The sequence below is a fragment of the Scardinius erythrophthalmus genome (genome assembly GCF_964197995.2).
Source record: "Scardinius erythrophthalmus genome assembly, chromosome: 2".
Taxonomy (NCBI): Eukaryota; Metazoa; Chordata; class Actinopteri; order Cypriniformes; family Leuciscidae; genus Scardinius; species Scardinius erythrophthalmus.
Window position 1 is genome coordinate 39,898,875 of NC_138222.1, and position 22,999 is coordinate 39,921,873.

At 37.4% G+C, this 22,999-nt stretch overlaps 1 protein-coding gene across 9 annotated transcripts in view; it reads right to left on the reverse strand.

Annotated features, from left to right (window-relative positions):
* LOC308707169 (uncharacterized protein) overlaps positions 1–22,999 on the reverse strand; it is a 166,765-nt gene that overhangs the window by 135,245 nt on the left and 8,521 nt on the right. The window contains exon 3 of one of the 9 annotated variants that reach the window (XM_081393395.1): positions 17,337–17,437. The exons of the other annotated variants lie outside the window; for them this stretch is intronic. The gene's annotated coding sequence lies outside the window, so the exon portion shown is untranslated. The remainder of the gene's footprint in view (positions 1–17,336; positions 17,438–22,999) is intronic. 9 annotated transcript variants of the gene reach the window in all.

Sequence of the window (22,999 nt, forward strand, 5' to 3'; positions counted from 1 at the left end):
TCAATTGTTTGGGGCGCATAATTCATAATTTAAGGTCATACTATTGCTATAAATAATCATTTAGTTAATAAGAGTTTTATTAGAAAAGATAGAAAAATATGCCCATATACCATATAGCTAGCTATAAATAATGACATTTTTAATAATGACGTATTATTATTAATGTCAAATACGCCATAATGCGGCATCAATTTACATAAATGTTTGCATTTCATTCCTTGTGCGAATGCTTTTTTTTTACGATTCTGAAAGCTGTAGACTACAAATTTGTTGCTGAAAAAACGTAGTAAAAAATGAATATCAGAGGCCATGCAGGTGCCATGCTTTCCCTCTTAGTCCAATAGTTTTGTTTTATTAAAGGTCATCGGACTATCATTTGGATTATCCCTCAGGATCTCCACCAAGCAATCTGTCCAACAGGCGAGATCTATTTCTACAGATCTAACTAAATATAATCTCTCAAAATCTTATTCTGAATACTGTTTTGATTAAAAAAGGGGGGAAAACAAGGAGTGACATTGGCATGATGGAGCGTAACTTGGAAGGTTCAAAACACCGTTGTGTAACGCTTATAGTAAAGGTCAGCTTGCTGTCCTGCATATCCATGATCAAACATCTGACCTGACACACAGATTCACACTGTAAGAAACAAAGAATCAATGAAAAAAAAAATGTGTGTATTCACAATAATGTGAATTAGGATCTGCACCGCGTCTTTCCATGTATAAAAGCTAATTTTGAATTGACAAGTGCCACACAGCTTGTGCGCCGGCCGCGTAAAGACGTTTGCCGTGTGTTAAATATTTAAAGCAAAGGTAATTAAAATGGGAGCTGTAAAGAAGAGCTGCCAAACATTATTGGAGGTAATGATGCATGTGCAATGGGATTAGTGCGGTAGCGCTATACCTGAGGGAGCCGGCAATAATAGCATGGATTCCTGCCACAAAGCATCAGGCTCATACTGCAACTAATAGATCAATTAAGAACCTGTCTTACAACAGGTTTACACCATATTAAATCTAGACCAACGAGGGCAGAATAAGTCTTAAAGTGTGCTTTTGCGTTAAAATGGTGACAGTGGAAATGTGTCCTGTATGTCCTACAATGTGTTATTCCCTTCAAAGGACTGCATCCCTGATTCTGTGGGTACGTGGCTGTTGTTCAGACTGTGCATTAGTCTAATGGATGGGTGCATGGGGACACATGCATTATGCAGAGTGCATTGAATGTAAATGGCATTACAATAAAGGTCCATACTGAAAACGCAGAATACACACAATATTAAAGTTGTTTATAATAGAATTCACGGAATTGATATCTATCTATTCTGTGATAGATATGAATAAACACAAAGCAGTGTCATATCGTCATGTCAATTGTGTGCTAGTTTAATTACGGGCTGTTGCGATCGCTGCCTAATCCAAAACAGATTTCCGCTAATCTCCAATAATAAAGATGCAAGAAATAAACATCACCGCATGACGGATAAAAAAAAAAAAAAAAAAAAAATCGTCCATTAAGGGTCATTTTTAACGAGGCACTAAATCTGGTCACTTGAACCGTGAAGATGAAATGTGTGTGGGTAAGGTTTTGCTTAGGCCTACCCTAAATGTGGAGACTAGCCAACTATCACAACGAGGAAAGCTGCTTAATAAGCATAGGCTACTAAATGTCTTGCAGAGAGGTTTAAGGAATAATGGTTAAGGAATAGAAAAACTATTTGTAGTTCAATACAAATACAAGTCAATGGAATGCCCTACCAAGAAGTGCGCTTGTGTTTGTGGATGAGACGCGTCCCCTGTCATGACCGGCCACGACACCGCTATGATCCGCAAGTGTGCAGTCAAACCTCCCGCTGACAGTCTTTCTTCTGCTCTTCAGCTCTTTTCCAGTCCCGTCGCCCTCGCGTACACTGCGGTGAGCGACGCGACAAAACGACAACACTTGCATTCTAATCAATATAACTCTTAACACTTCAACGTAATATAAATGACAGGTTATTTTATTATAATGTGAGTAGCCTATATAGTTTTGTCGCAGTATGGAGTTAATGCTTACAGCTGAGATTAAGGAATACAAAAGCATACCATGGTGTTTGGTTTTAATAAAACATTGAGATGACCAAATCGTTATGTAAAATCTATAATATCAATAAGATAAGACCCTTAATAATAAGGCTTCATAGAAGGCCTCAAAACTGTAAATGACACTGCAGTTTGTCAGTGTAGCTACATCTTATGACCTGTGAATGACTCTCGCAAGATGCAATCAGTTTTATGGATTATGGAAATGTGGCATAAATGGTTTAGATTTTGATAAAGTGGACTGATGAGCCAGTATTAATCTTTATAATGTTAATTCAAGGAACGTAGTCAATTTTTACTGCTTTTAGCTGGTGATGTCCACAGCCAATGTGGGATTTGGCAAAGATTTCAATCAGAGTATTTTGATGTGCGTATGCCCAAAATTGATATATTTCATGACCAAGGGGCACAGCTTCTCTGCTGTAACCCACAGATTAATATTTTTGGTTGCAGCAAGATTTAAGTAAAATGATTGAATCACTGATTTACCTGCCACAACATGATCTACTTGCTAATCTTTAATACAACAACATTCTCTTCACTTCGTCAAAATGACACATTATTACTAAAACCACCTCCTCAGACCATAACATAATACTTCATATAGATTAAATGTTAAACTGAAGAAAAACTTTAAGACAGTGATACTATTTCATGACATAAGAAATAAGTTAATTTAAAATAAATGTACACAGCTCTTTTATTAAGTTTCAGAAGCAAAAAATCATGCAAAATCAAAGTCCTCCTGAAAGTCATTTTAATTGAAAAAAGTTGAAATCATTTCTGACATGTCAGCTCACACAATGTGGTAAAGAAAACACTTTTTTGTGAGAAAACGAAAGCAGGAGATACCCAAACATAACTGACCATATTGAACAGATAAATCCAAACTCCTTGGTACATAAACTTTTATTATTATTTATTGTTTTAGTTATTGTCCTATATTCAAGAATCACAGAGGAACCTGACTATAATTGACAACACCACAATTTAAATGTCAAAGGTCAGCAGAGGGTTAACTATTGAAAATTAGGTTCTGGAGGGTCACCTCAGACTATTTGCTCACAGAGCATATGATTGTGATGTAAAACCAGCTAACTGGTTCTGACAGAATAGCAATGCTCAATTCATACTAATAAAGCCCAGGATAACAACAACAACAACAACTCCTACAACAATTTGCCCGAATCCAGACAAAAGAGGTAAAGTGAAGATGCCATTTGATGTGTCCCACACAGTGCCACAGAGGGCATATGAGAGAGGATCTCAGTAATGATGGCTCAGGGTTCAAATGTTGATGAGGGGGACAATGAACACACTTCATTAAATTTTGTCAAAGGGCGCAGTGAAATGTGTGCAAGGCTTTGTTTCTGTGCATGTCTCTCCTCATGGAATTCCTGGTTGCCGATGTTGCTACAAGGTCCTTGCTAATGAGTTTTGTCAAAGATAATTACGGGCTCCTCTCGGTGGCCGAAGAGCTTGATGAAAAGCTAGCTTTGTGTGCCTTGTGTGAGGACAGTGCATTTTCATCCCCTTGCACTCTGAGTGACCCGAATGACCTGCCTCTCCTGGCTGAGGGCCATTGTCCTGCAACGATGGAGTCCGGTCTAATGTACAGGACATAACACAGGTCTCAACTAACTAGACTAATCTTACACTTGAAGTCTATTACTTCTGCTTATACCTTAATTAAATTGACTTGGCTTGAGACAAGACACAATATTCAAATATGGAGACTGAATGTTCTGTTCTTCTTGAGCTTCAGCATAGTACTTTCACTGAGATTCTGACACAAAGAGACTTTCATCCTGCACATTCACCAAGGTTCAGATGGTCACATAGGCCTAAACCTTGTCTGAGACCTGATTTTTGTCCATTAGGAAAGCGACTGTAGGCCCGGCCGCAGAGGTAGAAGATCTAAGATGCTAATGAACTTCATACAAAGTTCTGTCATCATGCCTGCTTAGCTATTCCTCTTCAGTTTTCTCTCCTTTCTCTGTTATCTGCCTGGGTTTCTAATCACCTTTCTGCTTTTTAAGGTTTGTCATTAGGCTCACTGCTCACTCAATACCACCTCAGATCTCTAGTTGTTCTGTTTGAATGTAAAATGTCCTCTATTATGGGCATTACTCACTACAAGTACCAGAAGTTACTCAATCAGATTACTTTTTCAAGTAAAGAGTAAAGTAATGCATTACTTTTAAATTTACAATAAAACGTCTGTTACTTTTTTCAAATAAGTAACGCAAGTTGTTGGTTTCCCATTTGCTGACAGACATCTCTCCTGTCCGCATGCTGAGAGAAATCGTGAGTGAGGTGCAGAGGCGTTGTGTGTAAACATGACGGTTATTAGGTCTAGACTAAATGTGAGCAGGCATTTACTCATCTCACTTGCACAAAAACAGATTCATTTTGCCTCAAAATGAATAAAAACAGTGAAATGCAAACTCAGAATATTATGCAAACCTGCAATAATTATGTTAAATGATACAAATATACTTTATGTATTTAATCTCACTTTATTAGCCAACGTCTTTGCTGCTGACCTTCGATGATCCAATTCAACCATACCAATAAGCAAAAATGACATTAAACATCACATTTGTGTTTTATTTTTGTTGTTGTTTTTATTGCTGTACCCTTTACTGTACATATGTGAATTAGCATTTCCTTCACCCTGAGGCTTATTCATTTCACTTTTGATGGGAAAGGGCTTTTACATTTGGCAAAAATATAACTTTTTTTGTTACTAAAAACAAACAAGCAAGCAACCCTAGTCCAGCTGACAAAAAGTAATGCAAAAGTAACAATGTAAATTACTCTCCATTAAGTTACGCAATTAGATTCTTTGGGGGGTTAACGCAATGTTGTACTTTTAACAGTAACTTTCCCAACACTGTATCACCATGGCTGCATTTATTTGCTCAAAATACAGTGAAATATCATAATCTAAAAGAACTCATATATTTTAAAATGTAATTTATTACTGCGATGGCAAAGCTGAATTTTCAGCATCATTAATCCAGTTTTCAGTGTCACATGATTCTACAGAAATCATTCTAATATGCTGATTTGCTGCTCAAGAAACATTTATTATTTTTATCAATGTTGAAAACGGTTGTGTTGCTTAATATTTTTGTTGAAATTATGATACTATGATACTTTGTTAAAAAGAAGGTTCAAAAGAACAATACTTATTTGAAATAGAAATTTAAATATTTTAAAAGTATTTCTACTGTCTCTTTCTACTGCAAAATATATATTTAGTTTAAGGCACGTTAACTGTAATTGTTAAGAAATGTACTCTACAAAATTGTATCTTATGTGTATGTATGCCTGTACATAATGTGATTAGAGAGAAAGGAAGCCACTCCCTCTCTTAACCCCCTAGCACTAATTTAGCTGCCAAAAAGCTGGGTGAGACTGACAGTAAAGAATTTATGGATGATATTCACAGACTGTTGATTTTTAACTTTTCCCTGGAATACGCTATATGCACATAACTTCCCAAAATAACTAAAACCAAACTTTATTCTAGAAATTTGAAACCTCAAAATCCCACCATTGTAATTAGTTACAGTGTGTTGAAATGAGAAACGACAATGTCCAAACAGATAGGAACCCTTAACAGAGAATAGACCAGGGCTAGTTTAGCAGGTCTGTGTTACACATGCAACCCTTCACTCTCCTTGCTAGGGGTCTGCAGCTCTGTGGGAATCTCTTCTGTTACATTCTCCACTCCACTGTGCAAAGTTGTCAAACACAAATATATTTTGACAGAGAGGAATCTCTGCCCATCCATTACCTTTTATTATTAGGAGAGGCTGAGAACGACGGCAAATCTGGTCTATTAAAGAAATCCAAAACTTTGCAGTAATGATATTCAGTCTGTCTTGCTGCAGAAGTAACAGTTTGTGAAGTTATAAAACAGTTCTTGACATCCTCATTTGCATAAAACCTCTGGAAACTTTATCATGAACTCGTGACAATTATTTGCAACTCACAGCAAGGAAGGCTTCCAAAGGTGACAGGTGAGAGTGAAGGGTTATCATGGTAGCATAGCAGTTATGACACTGCTTTAGAACCATGTATTCCAGAACGCAGCGTAATCAACAGGGGCCGTTGCAGCAACAAGCCTACATACTGTTCTAGCTAGGTAAACAGCATATTCCAGCAGCCTTGGGCACTGAATGCAGACCACACATTGTCACAGCTCACTTTTAGACTAGACTATCATATAAAAGGCCCATTATGCGCGTGTGGGATTTTTTCGCCCAGTTAAAAAGCCCTCTGGGCTGTGGCCAATGACAGAGCATCATAATTATGCATTTTATTGGCCATCTCATTCTAGCTATGACTGATTCGGCTCCCAACCCTAAACGTTTCCATTCGCCCTTTCATGTGGGCGGGCTGACAGCGCCACAGCTTGCCTGTTTCAAAGGTGGGCTGACAAATATTTACGACCTGATGTGAAGTCACATATAATCAGCTCTCATGAGCTGTTTGAGAGGAATCGGTTATTGGAACACACTTATCTTTTACATTATAAATGATTCCTTGTAGAAGCCCCGAGCGCTTGATGTGGCTGGCCAAAAATAATAAGTGACACATTTCTTTAGCATCATACATAATGAGGGGTTATCAGCAAAGGTTGTTTGCTCTGAGAAAAGGTTGGAAATAAATCAGTGGCTCACTCCCTCTACTGGTTCAAGATATAACTGCAATCACAGTAACCTCTCTATACAATATTCTGCCTTCTACAGGTAGTCATTCCTAATACTGGGGAGCCAAAAATTGTGATTAAGATGATCAGTAATGACAAGCAATTAGCCATGTCATTTAACATATTTTTAGGCATCCAGTTGGACAATAACAATGAAAATATATTTAAAACTGTAAATTATATTTCTAATACTGACAAATCCAAGGCTGAGTGGAAAGCCCATATTAAAAAAAAAAAACTGTTGGATAGCAAGCAAGGATGGCAGCGTGAAAATGAGAAAATATCATCAGAACACCATTAATAAAACAATTTAAATGTTTTAAAATAAAAGTTAGCGGCCTGATGTTGATGTGTCAACTCTATTTCCTGCATTTCATTTTTCTTATTCTCAGTCATCCTTAATTCTAATATCTCCATGTCTTCTCATGCAGCAGGTTAAAGATGTAGATTTATGACAGTAATATGTTCCTTCCCATGCTTTAACTGCCCATGAGGCCTTATGGCAGGGGTGCATTACCCAAAATACATATTTCCCTCTGTATTAGGAGTTATGGGGATAGCAATCCTCAAAATGAGAGCGATAAATCACTATTATGCCATTAACGCGAGCATGGTTCTGTCATTTAGGTCGCACTAAGAGTCTGAGAATGGTGGAGTGGGAAGTGTTTAGATCACTAGGAGCAGCACGTATTTGGTGGTCCTGAGATCTAGCCGGTCTCCTCTCTTCTGATGCGTCTCGCATCTGTTATGCATTTCTCTCCGATTCTGTCTCTTTGTGGTCATTCATCGAGTCCCCGTGACAAACTAGGAACGCATTTTCGCAATCTCTGTGGCAGGGGATGCTAGCGTAGAACATATTAAATTTGTTACTAATTTTAAAACTTGGCAGAGCAGGCCACGTTTCTGCCACCCGTTTTCTGTAGACACGTCAGTTGAACCCCAATGTGACCAAAACCACAATACAAACAGAGCAAGCGGAACAGCAGCTCCCTTTGTGCCCCACACTGTAAATGTTTATGAAACAGGGCTTTTTAAAACTAACTGGACATAATAACATTACGCTAAACCAGAGCTCTAAAGGGGTGGAGGTGCGTTCGCCCTATTCTTCTCTTGTACCTCAACAGCAGAAAGAAACGTGCTGCTAAAAAGTCAGAGAGAAACAGAAGAGTGCAGTCCTTTGGAATGAGTGGCCAAACTCTTTAATCTCCATTCAAATACAAGTGGTGGAAATATCCATGCAGTGCTCTTCTGTAAGACTTAGACACACTATAATTCAAAATTGCCAAGTAGGTTGTCCATTTCTTACATGCAGTTAATAATAATAATTAGATACTTTTTTTTTATTCTTTCTAATTGGGTTTTCTGTCAGTACTTTGTCTTTTAAGTGTTTATTTAGATTTTATGCAATATTTTTGTATAGCACATTGGTCCGTCTTGTGGCTGTTTTTAAATTTGTGTATAAATAAAATTAACTTGCACTTGAACTATTAATAAAATATGAATACAGACAAATAGTTACTGTCATTAAATTAAATGTATTATATATGTTGTATTATGTATTATTATTATTATTATTATTATTATTATTATTATTATTATCAGTAGTAGCTAGTTGTTGTTGTTGTTGTATTAATGGGCTATATTATGAGTTTATATTGATATTGATATTATTTAATAATAATAATAATAATAATAATAATAATAATAATAATAATAATAAATAGATAGATACATATTACTAATAATTTAGCCAAATAATTATTGTCATTCAATTAATTAATTATACATGTAATATGTATTATTATCAGTAGTAGCAGTAGTTGTTGTTGTTGTAGAACAAAATGTCTATATTTGTATGAGTGATTATTAATATTATTATTAATAATAATTATACAACAACAAAACAATATAAAATATTTAACTTGTATATATAAAATTATTCAAATATTTATAATATATATAATATATTTAATATAAATATAATATAATATTAACAGACAGAGCCGTCCAGAGCTTTGAATCAACCACACAGCAGTCCTTCATTTACATTCATTCATGAGCTCTACACCATCACACACAGCAACATTTCTAGAGACAAGGTCAAGGACCCTAGAGGGTTGTACTCCTCTGTGTGTTTGTGTATGTGTCTATCTGTGTGTGAATGTAACTGCTTGTCATAGAAACATATTTGATGTTTGCTTTAATTATTTGCCCCCCCCCCCATCCCTCCCATCCCTCCCATCCCTCCCCAAGATCATCTAGTGTCTAGGCGGCCATATTGGCTCTACAGCAGGTCTGTGAGTGCAGCTGTCACTAGTGGAACTGCACTGACCTCTAGAGACCGATCTCTCCAGGCACAACATGGAGTTTCACTTACCCTGACAGCTCTGGCAGCAGCCCATAAGAGTGAAAGAGAGAAAACGCACAGGTAAACCTGCAGTCCTGCACAAACCTGCTAGTCTCATTCATTCTCCACACACACAGAGAGAGAGAGAGAGAGAGAGAGAGAGAGTCCTGACCACCCCAAAATATTGCACTGAAATTCACCCCTGCACAAAGCCATCGCTGGTCTAATGTGTTTAGCATGCCTTTTTCACTTATTGTTATCAACGGTTCATCCGCAATGCGTGTTTGTGTGATACTACTGTACATATTCATGTATATTTGTCTTCGTAAATTTATATGACGAAAGATAATTTTGTTTCCCTGGCAAGAAATGAAACTGAAGTTTATTTGTCCTATATGTGTAACCATGTTGGTTTTCTTAAAACATGACACTTATAAAAACTCCATCCAACTAAAAAAATATGAGTCATGGAGAAACTCTTCCCTCTGAAACAAAATATTTTCATACTAAATATTAATGTCAGAAGGGGCCTGTTAAAATCAATGAATTCCTATAGTATTCTAGGAGAGAAGCCAAATTATACATATATTACTTTTCCTTTGAGTAAACATGACATATTTGGATTAGCAGGCTGATTGATATACAGACATTTCCAGCTTTTTCCAACATGTAAACTTTTCTACTCATGCTCAGGGAAATGCTATTAAATTGCACAAAAATGTTAGTTCTGGTTGTTCAAGTATGTTAAATTATTATTTTAAGACAGCCTTTTTCTTGATATACATAATTGATTATGATATGCATTATACATACTGAATTCATGGTAGGTTTGTGTATTTGCCAACCAGAATGCCTTCAAAAAATCACATATTCCACAAGAGTCCTAGTCTGCAGAGGAACATGTGGCATCTCATTCAAAACTATTCATCACTTTAAAGTATTTCATTTTTTTATAGAGTTTCACACCATTGCTGCTATCATCATCATCAGTCCTTATACGTGATAAAACAAGATGGGAAACATATAAGTGTCTAGAGCCATGAAGGACAAATTTAGCTGGAGCAGTAAAGTCTTACCCCCCAGTGGAAACATAATAAAATATATTTAAATGAATTTACACACTCCATGCTAAAGTACTGACTTATGCCTGTTTAAACCATATGGAGGGCACAAGAACTGTATTTCACCAGGCCTTAATATATGAGCTTTACATTTTCTGTTGATATGAGATTTCAAGATAAAGAATATCAATCACATAAAAATGACGCTAACAGAAACCAAATGGGCAGGATTAATGCATCATATTTAATGTCTGTCTATATATATATATATATATATATATATATATATATATATATATATTTACATCCTCATTTAGATGGCTAAGTAAAGTGTGTGTGTGTGTGTGTGTGTGTGTGTGTGTGTGTGTGTGTGTGTGTGTGTGTGTGTGTGTGTGTGTGTGTGTGTGTGTGTGTGTGTGTGTGTGTGTGTGTGTGTGTGTGTTAATTTAGAGATGTAGAGATGCACAGATGCACGGCACCATAAGGCAGTGTACTGATTAGGGCCGTGTGTAATGCATGAATCAAAGGGCACGGAAAGGAACCAATCAATCTAACTAATGGGAATCCCTGGTGAGGAGTGTGGGCAGAATTACCCAGCTGTACAATCTCAGCGACCTCCCAGCTAAACACACACATATATACAGTAATTTCCCAAGCTCTTACCTAAATGCACCCACCCAGCCTAAATATACAAGTCCAAAAGTTCATTCTTGATGACATAACAAATACTAGCATATGCCTGTATAAACAAACACACACAAACACATATAATTACAGAACTTTACAAACACCAAATCACCCAATAACCATGTTTACGACCAAAGTAGCCCCCTACGACATACCGCAAAACACTGCACGGACTAGACATCTCAGACAATGTTATCTAACCCCAAAAAGAAAAAAGAAAAAGAAAAGAAAAAACCTTAAAATTGCAGACACACACATGCTCAATTATGTCCAGCGGCATAGCAGGACATACTGTAACACATGCAATGTGTCAATGTTTCTGAGCATCAATGTTTCTGAGTATCAGTGTTTCAGCTAAGGTCTCCACATGTGCCTGCCACATTTATCCGCCCTAGAGGACTCTCTCCAAGAGGGGGTCCATCAAACAGACAGATAAAAAAGCAGACGTATGTCATTTAGCCACAGAAAGCTGTGGTGTGTGTGTGTGTGTGTGTGTGTGTGTGTGTGTGTGTGTGTGTGTGTGTGTGTGTGTGTGTGTGTGCGAATGAGTCAGCGTAGAGTGGCAGTTTAGTCTTCAATTTTGACGGCAGAAACCAATGAGGTTGCAGTATACACGGAGTGTCATTTATGTATGGTATTCTGTCCTTTTATTTAATCAAGTATAACCAATATTAGCAAAATACGTGTGCTGATCTAATTCATGCTCTCTTTGTTTGTCTTTTAGAAATGTTTAAAGTTAGTTAATATAGAGGCAGAGCGAATTGTCTCAAAATAGACAGACAGACTGATATATATATATATATATATATATATATATATATATATATATATATATATATATATATATATATATATATATATATACATTTATTAAATAAAAACATACAAATGTAATATTTATATTATAGAAATAATACAATTATTTAAATACACACACACACACACACACACACACACACACACACACACACACTCACACACAAACCATGGCTTGATTTAAACCAAGATGAAACCTTTGACCTCAAGTTGGAGGATAATGTCTAAGCCAAGGGGAATGCATTCATGATATCCAGCATGAATCAGAGCCTATGCCATCGTTTTGGACGTTAGTTTAAGATTGCTCGGTTGCATAGAGCTCCCTTTAGTGCTGAGCGGACTTTCATAAAATTGATTTTCTGAGTACACCCTTTTAGCAGCTATAAGCTTGAAATATGAACCCTTCATTGCTGAGAGCATTTCTTCTCAATTTTTACCCTCTCTCTCTCTCTCTCTCTCTCTCCTTTATTTCTTTTTCTTTTTTTATTATTCTTTTCACCTCACTCCATAACTAATGATCTGGGGAGGCAGTGTGTTTGAAATTCTCCACAGTAACCATTTTCATAATTAAACATTTCTAATTCTGGAGCTTTGGTTGGCTCTGAGCAAACAGGCAGCGGCAGAGAAGTGGGAAACGTTCGACGCCTTTCATTAGAGCTCTTTTTAAATCAGTGCTCTGGTTAATGCATGCGCTAATGAAGCAAGAGGACATTTAGCATCCCTGCTCATTAGGAGCTAAACTGCGGCCATTTGTTTGTACAGCAGAGGGAGAAGGTTATCAAAGCGTACGGTCAATCACATTTAATAATGGGGAGGTATTACTCTTTAATGAGTTATTTAAAATTATCCGAAATGTAATTCATCTGAAAACGAGTGTCCTTTGAGGATGCTGCGTGATAAAGTAAACACTTTTTTTGGCCTAGTAAGAATGAGGGCTTTATGCTTGGCACAAATTACAAAGCAAAAGTCAGACTGGTGAGCGCGAAGGTGTGGTTGTTCGCACACGCTTTTGACAAATACATTCAAATAATTGACAGCTTTCCTTTCAGCCTGAGAAAGTGGGTGATATATTATAACGCGGCTCTTTTAAATCACACAGTTCAGTGGCTTGACACTAGATGTCAATTCATCACTGCTGACAGCCAGCCGCTGTACAGCATTCCAGCTGAATAATTATACATATAAATGATGATAAGCATCAACGTATTTGTTATGTGGCAGAAACTGAAGGCGCACAACACTGAATGCTTAAGGTATACCATCGGTTTCAGCACTGGTTACATTATTAACACGACTAGAAATAATAATTGCCCATATATTTCTCATCTCCTGCCAGAGGTGCTTGACATTCTGTGGCGGTTTGTAATGTAAATGACAAAAATGGTTTTTATTCCATATCTTAAAAGTCAATGAAGTGATGGAGGAGAGAAAATAAGCCAGCTACAGGTGGGGGTCAATTATCATTTGAATAATCGAGGCAGCAGCGTGGCAGACCCGAGCCTTTCTGAAGTGTGACACGTTTTTATCGTCATGCATTTCAATGAAGTCAGACCTGTACATAAAAGGTTATCACCTAGGAAACATATTTGCCTAAGCACAAGTTAAACAGGCGAGTGAGATCAGCATAGATATTCAATTTAGCCAGCCAACCTTGAACTATAAATATTTCAATAAAACCCAATGAGAGCGTCTCTCTCTCTCTCTCTCTCTCTCTCTCTCTCTCTCTCTCTCTCTCTCTCTCTCTCTCTCTCTCTCTCGTCCTCCCTTCTTTGATCCAATTCCATTTCAGCTGTGGGAGATAGGGAAGGAGGAAAGGGAGAGGGGGATGGGATTTATAAGAGGAAAAGAGAAAAGAGAAGAGGAGCAAAGGAAAGGAAGGGGTGGAAAAAAACTCAGCGTACTGTAGTTTAGCTAAATGTGCTGTTAGATGCATCTGGCCCCTAAAGCCTGAGGGGGGAGGAAGAAGAATCGAGGGAGGGAGACAGACTGACAGCGAAAATATGAAAGAAAAAAGGAAAGAAAGAAAGAAAGAAAGAGAAACAGGGACATGAATTTAACAAGTGTGCTGCGGGCAATGGTGGGCCCTACATTCAGAAGATATTAAATAATCTATTATTTGTTGGTTTCTCTATCTGTCTTCAGGTTGATCATAATGTCTGTAGCACGATTCACCACACGTTACAGACTCTTTTTTTTACAGGTATTCTCAAGCCAAGTTTAAATAAAGATTAAATGTGAGCACAATTGTTCATTATTTAAGCTATTGGCATAATAAAGTCAATCTTATTAAAATTTTATACTTAGTCTTTCTGATGAAAACCCCAAAAAGGCATTTAAACACACAAAAAGAATTAGAGCAGTTCCAATAGGAGTGCTTTGAAAGTATGACAAATACAAAAGACCCAAAAATGCCTTTTTGTCATCATCATTGTGATTTTATGTGGTATGACATACATAAAACTAAAATGCAAATTTGTTATCTTATTATTTACATTTTTTTTAAATAATCATAAACACACTGCTTTGTAGACCAAATAGTTTAACAGTTTACTGCACTTAGTTATTTGCCTATAGTGGCTTATTAATCAGAAGTCTCACAGGTGCACAGGTAACAGGAAATAGCTTAAAGGACTGTACCTCCCCGTTGAAAAATAAGGTAGATATGGATTCCTGTGTGTCCTGTGTGTCCTGTTTTGAAATTATAGGCAATAGTTATTTGGCTAATGGCTGATTTAAAGGCAATACAGTTTAATAATGAGATGTACACAAATTTATTTTTAACAAACTTATTTTTTAAATAAATTAAATTAAAGCTGCTGCATGACAATATGGAACTGACAAAGTGTGGAGATAAAAACTGTTATTTGCCCTAGTGGATTAAAGTGGAGGCCAATAATCTCAAAATGACAATAGTAATTCTCCATGCTTAATGTTGGCATGACACAGAAGTTGTGATAGTCTTTTCTTCCTCATTTTGATGTATATCCCAGTGAAACGGCTTCTCGAACAAGACAAAATGTAGGACGGGGCTTAATTTTGTCCATAGGGAATTGACTGGATGGGATCTCACGTGAGTGACAGGTTGCTAGAGGGGAGAGGTTATTGTCCCAGCCTCGTGCCGAAAAACACATAATCAGAGAAGAAATTTTGATTAAAGATTACGAAAGCACTTGAATAAAAAAAAATAAAAAAAAATATATGCATAGATAACATGTCAAAACTCAAAACTCATTTATAATAAAAAATAAAAATTATTTTTTCACAGTTTAGACATTTTATACAACCAGTTCACACTCATTCCACAAACATGTTGAGTTATCTACCAACTAACTAAACAAATTTACCCCATATAAACAACTATTATTTGATGTTTATAGTACATTAAGCGAATCATAGTTTTAGATAAACCCAAACTCTACTCTGAAATAATGTTTAGGAGGTTTTGTCAGATTAAGCTAACTTCCAGGGATAATTTTACAATTGTGTCCCTAAAATGTAGCCAAGTAAACCCATAAGCACACTCTTGCCCACTCAATGCACCCACATCACGCAAATTCTCTCTCTCTCTCTCTTTCTTTCTTGCCTCCGTTCTATGCCACACCACACCAGCTGACAAGCTGCTTAACTGACTCTCAGTGCATTATGAAGAGAAGAAAGAGCCCCCTCCTCTGCAGGACTAAGCCACCCATAGAGACCCCGATCAGTGCCGTGTTGTGACAGAGGACCTGTCAGTGGGGCCAGGCTACAGTATCACTGGGCTGATTTAGCACAGTCCAGACAGGGTGACAGAAGGTGAAAGCTCCAGCTATTTGTCACTGCTGTGCCCGTGTCAAAGTGTCAGGTGTGGGGACAGAGGGGGAGTGCAGCTGGGCTGATAGTGGAAGAGACAGGCCCGTATGGTCCGAGACCCAGCAGCCTGTCAAGCAGGAGTCAAAGTCTGGTGTCTTCTGGGGAGCTAAACCCCTCCTATATGCTTTCTTCCTTTCTTTCTTTTTAGCAAGCTGATCTCTTCTCTTCTTCCCTGCCTGTTTCTCACTACGTCTTTCTACATTTCCACAGCATCTCTCTGGAGGAAATCTGCTTTTTATCCCTTCTTCTCACTGTCTCTCAACACATCTTAAAAACATGCCCGCCTAAAACCTAATCTTACTCTCAGTTGTATTTCCCAGGCCACAGATCAGAAGTGCAGGTTAGGACAGCTGTACAGATGCAAGTCTCCATATAACTCCATATTCTGTTTAGAGACCAAAAGACCAAAATATTTTTCACAGTTTAAGCTACTTTGTCTTTGAGAAAAACAACTGTAGTTTAAATAAGAATAACAAGTGGAATAAAAAAGTAATATTGTGATTACACCACAACAAAGTAGCCACAAAGTACTTTAGCCAAATAGTCACAGTCAAAAATACATTTATCCTCAAGACTTGAAATCCATGGAGATTAAGCGCAAAAATAACAACAGCGGCAAATCAAATCAAGCAGCATATGAGGACTAAAAAAACAACATTAAATGTGTTCATAAGACACAAAGTAATTCATTTCTTTATTCTTTCTTAAGCCTCTTTACTTGGATATTTATTGGAGGGGGAGTGTGAGCGGTGTTTATAGTTGGGTCAAACACAGGCTCTCGGGCTTAATAGGGGATTACGGCTCTCTCCCACAAAAGAACACTAACTGACTTTAGCACAAGTGTAACTGGCATTTCTTCTGCTGGATATCCAGATTCATCTGAACGAGTGTGATGACGTGATAAAGGATTAGAGGATGAGAGGAGACGGGAGGAGGGAGGAGGGTGTCCTGACAGTGATGCGATCGGTTGTTTGTCCCCTCTACACTTCTTCTCTCCCTTCTCAGTATTTGCTTTTTTTTGTCTGCTTTTTTTGTTGGCTTGTCTTAATGCCAGTCCCCCCTCCCCAAGTCCATCTGGTACCTTTGCTCGCCCTCAAAACAGCCCACTGGACTAATTACGAAAATACACACACACACACACACACACATCCCACGTGTCCTTTTGGAAAAAGAAAATATATCGAATTACCCAGCAATACATTTATAAGTTAACAAAAAAGCCATATGTCAGCAGTCATTTAGAAGTTTTGGCATGTTGTTTAGGAAATGTCACAACTTGTGAAAGAACCCTGCCACACAGCTAAACAAGCAAGACAAATCAACTGCCAGAATCCGTGTATCAGCGTGTATTTCTAAACTCTTCTTTGAGGAAAGGCATTAGAAGAACACTTAAAGCTGAATAACAGATTGTGAGGTAAATTATCAATAAAATCTTGTACACTGCAGTAAACATGACATACAGACAGATGATGTGCAAACCGCATCCACAAGTTAATTTCTCATACATTTCACAAGTCTTCCAACCTTTCCTCACCTGATAATTTAACATGGTCCATATTAAAAGCTTTTAACTTCTCAAGAACAACATAGGAGCACATCCAAAAGCTCTTCATCCCGAGATAAGGACAGAGATATTAAAAAGATTGATGGCGAGAAAATGGTTAAACGTCGCGAGACAAGCGTGGAGTACAGAGATCTTGTAGGAACCCATTCAGGTGCAGTTGCCAGTGCATTAAGAGAACTGTTTTTTAGAAATGTAGTTATGGCACCTCTCCATTTGGTTTTCTGGAAGCCCGATTTTTCATGTAAGGCCCGAGATACACCAAGCCGATGGTCGGCCGTCTGTCAATGTCGGGTCGTTGGTGAGCGTCTGCAGAGGCGGAAAAAGTACACAGCTTTATTGCTAGAGTGAAAGTACAGATACTACTGGTCAAATATTACTCCATTACAAGTGAAAGTTGTAAAAGTACAGAAGTACTTAAGTATCAAAAGTAATTTTTTTTATTATTGTTGCACTGTTGTATGTAGCTACTACTTACAATAGGCTACTTTATGCCTAGTATCTGTGGAATAAAGAGCTTTTAGAATATTACAAAACCTATAGAAATTAAACAACTGAATTGACAAAAAGACAGCCATAAAAATAATCTTCACCACCACAATAATAAACAATTCACCCACGATTCTGAAAGACAAGTAACCAAATTAACATGTAATGTACTGGAGGTTCTGACAAAATATTAATTGCTGCAGTCTATTTAAAAGTTTTTAACTGATTTGAATCAATTATTATGTTTGAATGATTCAATGACTCACACATAAATACTCCACTTGTTTCATTACTGGATGAATCAGCATTTTTGAACGAATCTCTTGAATGAATGATTCAATGACAAATACATTTTTTAACAGTCACTTATTGACACCTGGTGTCGAAACAATGTAATCGGTACAATCTTTTTTGTCAAGTAAACTTTCAAAAGGTGTTTGCCCCATTTTGATCGTAGCCATAAGTGTTTATATGCAAACTGTAAACTTTTATTCCAGTATTTCTGTGATCATTTGAATATTTGCGACGCAGAAAGAAATAATGATATTGTGTGGTTGACAAGATTGTTTATGAAGCTATACCTATACATGATAACTGTTCTCTCTGGGTCAGCGGCAGCACCAACACAGATTTGAATGTCCTGGAATGATTTTTGTCAAAGGTTTAAAAGACAGGCGAATCGTTAAAGGAATACTCCACTTTTTTTGGAAATAGGCTCATTTTACAACTCCCCCAGAGTTAAACAGTTGAGTTTTACCGTTTTCGAATCCATTCAGCCGATCTCCGGGTCTGGCGGTACCACTTTTATCTTAGCTTAGCATAGATCATTGAATCGGACAGGACCATTAGCATCTCTCTCAAAAAAAAATGATCAAAGAGTTTTGGTATTTTTCCTATTTAAAACTTGACTCTTCTGTAGTTACATCGTGTACTAAGACCGATGGAAAATGTAAAGTTGCGATTTTCTAGGCTGATATGGCTAGGAACTAGCAAAGTTTCTTGATTATTACGCAGAAAGTTTTAAATAGGAAAAATATCGCAACTCTTTGGTCATTTTTTTGAGAGAGATTCTGATGGTCCTGTCTGATTCAATGATCTATGCTAAGCTATGCTAAAAGTGGTAACGCCAGACCAGGAGTTCGGCTGAATGGATTCGGAAAATGGTAAAACTCAACAGTTTAACTCTGGGGGAGTTGTAAAATGAGCCAAAAAAAGTGGAGTATCCCTTTAAGGAAAGAGATTGAGATCGCGACCTTTTTATGATTAATCATGCTGCTATACACATAACTATGAATTATGCGAGGTACAAAAAAAAGGAACTAAAAGTTACAATATTAACTTATTTAACTCTATTTAACCGTCTTCTTCCATTTTGCCATCAACTTATCATCAGTGTTCCAAAAATGCTGGGAAATCATGAACTTCACGACACGTGACCCTACAAGAGCATTGGGGCCGTTGGTGAGAGAAATTGCTCTGATTGGCTCAGACAGAATGCTGATCTAATTTTACACTTACCTGAGCATTCCAATACACAAATATTTCCTAACATGAGTTGCCTGGAATGAAAAAAAGTGATCAACATGATAGATATTCAAAATTGTAATCAAGCGCTGCTTTGTTTATGGTTTGTAGCTATATCTGCAGTCCTAGTTTTGGTTTCTCTTTTTGAATGATGAAAATAGACTATTGGGACCTGCTGAAACAGACAGCTATTTATTACACGCAGATGCAGAATGCATGTGCTGGTTGGCAGTCTGCTGTAGTCTTTGCGGTGTGTTGAAGTTCAGCCTTTTCGGCCCAGACGCAGCCGACGCAAGGCGACAACACATTCGGCTTTCTTCACCCCTAGTTCTTTGATACTGCTAAGTGTGTCACGGCCTCAAAAGATTGGGTCAGGCTGTTCTCAGAATTGATTGGCATAAAGGGGTTTACCCAAACATTAAAATCCCAAAATTCGAATTAAAAGTCACCATTTTCGATACAAAGATATATGACTCAGTCGGCTGGTCTGATGCCGACTGATCCCAATAAAAAGTTTGTTAAAAAATGGCATTTGTAAATGCGAATGTCTGATGTACTTCTGATGCTGTAATGAAATTTTATAGTATAGGGCTTAACAGAAACAAACAAGGACAGTGATAACAGGAAATTAGTCCTGTAAAGTTTCTTCTGGGAAACCCTTTTCGATGTGCATCTCTTGTGAGAAAAAAAAAAAACAACCTTTTAACGGTCAACAGCTGATTATGGAGAGACCGCAGTTTGATCCTATCCAGTCGAACAAACAGATAGATTTGGGCTGAGGCCTGAACAAGCCGGGACACAGACTGCATGTTTGTGAGTCCTGGCATTCCATCAAGGAACATAGAACATGGAAGAAACATCTACGTACGGATCCAAAAACCAGGAGGCCAGACTCGAATAGGATCGTTGCCACGGGAACAGCCGGTTCTGTTCACACACACACACTCGTTTGACACACTTTTAATGGGGCCACCTCAAGAACAGTTTCCTCAGTATTCAACAAACATCCTGCCAGCATTTTGCTTGAGTGTCAAAGGGGAACAGAGGGTCTTAACAGGCAGCACAACAGGGTGCCAGGCAACTGAGGCTGGCATGGGATCAATATTCTCTTTCATTTTCCCTGTCAGAGTGCATTTGTGCACTTTGCATAAACACTTATATACGCTTTCTGCATCGCTGTATGCTAGTATCATGTCAGTTCCAAGAATAGGAAGAGAAAGAACGGACAAGACTGGAACATAAAAAGCTGCCACAGACTTTCACTTACACAGACTCACACTGTTAGAACAGAATGATGAAAAAGCAAAGCTCATCAAATCTGTCAGCAAACATAATTCTTTTTTTTTTAAGTGACTTTTTTTAGACTAAAACTCTGACCAATAACCCAATAATAGTTTTCATGCTGCTACAAGTGAATTTAGGCATTACAAAATATAATGTACAGTAACGAACAATGAATATTTATTTTAATATTTGTTAATGATTCTCTAGATAATCTAAAATGCCATCTAGATGTGAAAAAGAGCATGCGCATAAAACATAATGTTGACAGATATATATATATATATATATATATATATATATATATATATATATATATATATATATATATATATATATATATAAAAATTCCCTAATATTGGCCAAATATCAATATAGCATCATGCATCCCCATATTTAAAGCATAATTATAGCTAAGTTATCTATATGTCATACTAATTTGTGAAAAACACATGTATGATAATTATAATAATATGGTCTGTCTATATTTCTTCTACACTTTTTTCCATTTACATTATATTGGATAAAATCATCTTGTAATTGAATAAATACAAAGCGTCTTAATCAGTAGGTAAAAAAAAAACAAGCTTCATTTTCTCCCAGTTTTAGTTATACTTGTTAGATTTAATAATTGCATTTCTTGCTTTGCTTTCTTTTTGCTGGCAATTATACAAATAATATCACAGTGGGAATCCAGTGGTAAACAGAGAAGAAAAGAGGCACTCAGAGACAAACTTACTTTAGTTTTCCTTTAGTGCAATGTGCCAAACACACACACACCAGGAAAAAATACAGGATGATTCTGCCTCAGGCCAAACAAACTTTTGCTTGTTCTATGCAGGGATAATCAGAGATAAACAAGCCACTGTTTTTCATGGCTTCTGAAGCTACTCCCTCTCGCTACACAAAACTAACAAATAGAGTTGTGCTTCAATTAAACTTTTAAAAGTACCCTTGACTCAAAAGCTTGCTAAAAGTCCAAATTTAGTGGGTTTTCTGCAGAATGCACTTTTTTATGAATTCCTCACTTTCCTTCTCCTCCCTTTCGTTCTTCTCTCTCCATCCACACGTCAGGTCATGCATGGACATCTGACCTGTATCCTGAACAAAGTGGGTAATTGGAGAGAGAGAGCGAGAAAGAAAATCAAAGTGAGAGCGCAGTAGAAACTCAAGGAGATCGAATGTTCATTTATTGCAGGTTGGAGCCCCACTCTGGGTGTGAATGAAAGGCTGTTCTGTCCTGGACTAGCCATCCACTACGACCAAACTCCACGCACAGGCAATGCTCCACTAAAGAGGGGCTTCACACAGTCACCAAATCTCCTCAAGCACACACATACACTTAGTGAAAGCATATCCACTCTACACACAAACTGAATCACTGAAGCTTCTAAGACACACTTACACTTACAGACTGAATCTCCAATTACCACACACACACACACACACACACAAAAAAAAAAGCGCACACACACACAGACACACCCCTGTCTTTATCAACACTGGATTCCATCAAACAGACTGACAAAGCTGGTCTCAACACACTCGGATGGAGTTGCATATAAAGCATTTAATGCAGTATTTTTTTACAGATACTACCTAAACTCACTCACACAAACAAACAAAACAAGTAAGCTATAAAGACAAAACTGAGCAACTGATCTGATTAATTGCTAAATCAATTCAAAAGCCAATCAATAATTAAACTCGACTCACCCAGAAAGAAAGACACAATAATAATAACTTTTCTTCCAAGCCTTCCTTAAATAAATATTGCACTGCAAAAACTCCATGCTGTGCCAATTTCAAGTTTTTTTGTTTTGTTTTTTTTAATACTTTGAAACGCCAAGACAAATTGTATTTACATGTTATGGTGGAACAGTAGCCAATACCGGCAAAGCATCATTAGCAGGAAAAGGGATGTGGGAGCAGTGCTTCTTGAAAAGCTCACCTCAGCTGCATTTTTAAATAAGGTCCTTCATGAAACCATCGTCATGGGTGGGCCGAGAGCCTGAGGTGCTTGGCCATGAGACAGCTGATCACTAGAGTGGATGTAAAGCAAGCCCAGGGAGGCCACTCAAATAACTGCTTTGTTGCCGAATAGAAGTCATTTGTATCTGGGCTTTCAAAGGGCCATTTGTCAACATGTTTACAGCGACAATTCCCGACAAACACTAAAGAGAGGCGGGTGTTCTGGAAGAAGAGAAAGGGACTTATAATGGGGAGGAAATTCTAGTGAATGAGGGACAATGATTCTGATTAAACATTTGCAATCAATTAAGAGGTTATCTGACAAAGGACTGCTGATACAGATGGAGAACACTTGAGGCCTGAGTGAATATAATCTTCATATATCTATACATCTGCATAAATGTATAACGTGTGTGTGTGTGTGTGTGTGTGTGTGTGTGTGTGTGTGTGTGTGTGTGTGTGTGTGTGTGTGTGTGTGTGTGTGTGTGTGTGTGTGTGTGTGTGTGTGTGTGTGTGTGTGTGTGTGTGTGTGTGTGTGTGTGTGTGTGTGTGTGTTTGTGTTTGTGTGTGTGTGTGATTGTAAATATTTGCAGCCAATATTAACAA